Source organism: Cryptomeria japonica, chromosome 3 (genome assembly GCF_030272615.1).
Source record: "Cryptomeria japonica chromosome 3, Sugi_1.0, whole genome shotgun sequence".
NCBI lineage: Eukaryota > Viridiplantae > Streptophyta > Pinopsida > Cupressales > Cupressaceae > Cryptomeria > Cryptomeria japonica.
In genome coordinates this window covers 744,396,699-744,397,648 of record NC_081407.1, presented here as the reverse complement: position 1 = coordinate 744,397,648, position 950 = coordinate 744,396,699, and the positions used below count along the sequence as shown (strand labels likewise).

Genomic DNA, 950 nt, shown 5'->3' with positions numbered 1-950 from the left:
TTCTAGCTATGTACATTCTAGCATATTCAGATTAACACGGATGCCAATGCAGGCTCTCTTTCTTCAAGAATGAGACTATCAATCAATGTAAAATTCTATCAAATCTGAAAGACAGAAACAACATTGCCCTAAAAAAACTTTAAATGTTGAAATGTGAAGACTATGGCCTATCCCAGAGGATTATAGCAGCAACGCCACGTTACCCAGGGCCATAGAATATAGCCTTCTACCACTTGGAAGCGCTTTTCTCCCTTACATGTAAGAAGAGAAAAACGCCATCAACAAGCAGATATTTGCTATGTGACGTTCACGATGGAATTTACGACACATTATCAGTCGCTCTAGGCCGTGAGGACAACTGAGTCCCCGTCACATTCCTTTCATTACCAAACCCCATTGAATCACAAAGCCCTAATAACTCCAGCATACGATTTGCAGAAATTTAAGACAATTAGGGTTTTAAAGGTAGGGTTTGAGAGACGCTTAGAGATATTTACAGTTTTCTAGGGTTCCAGTGGAAATGCCTTTTGCATTGAATAAATTACGAAAAAAATAATAAAAGGCCTCAATCGATGGATCAGATAATCTGGCTTAATCTCTAATGAGATGATGCAGTCGAATGGAATCATTGTCGATCATTCGGGGAAAGAATCCTCATCTCCATCCTTTTACACATCTAATAAGAATTAAAACCATTTACATCTAATAAGAAACCAAGCAATTCAAACGGAAGAGAATTACTAGTCCTTTCGATAAACAGAGAGAGATGAAAGTTGCAGGCTCTCATGGCTTCCTCTCAATTCGATATAAAATATTTTTCATCTTTCTTGATATATAGAAATTTTTTAGGGTTTGTATTTCTTCTTTCGATTTAACTTGAAGTCGGTTGGGGATACCTTAATTAATGTGATGGCCACATGGTCGTACGGATATGAAATGCAATTAAAAAT

General features: G+C 37.1%; 1 non-coding gene across 1 annotated transcript; it reads right to left on the bottom strand.

The window, feature by feature from the left end:
- Positions 1–572: 572 nt before the first annotated feature.
- LOC131042323 (small nucleolar RNA Z103) lies at positions 573–664 on the bottom strand. Its single transcript, XR_009105166.1, has one exon. It is a non-coding gene; the product is annotated as a small nucleolar RNA Z103 (small nucleolar RNA).
- Between the last annotated feature and the right edge of the window lie 286 nt (positions 665–950).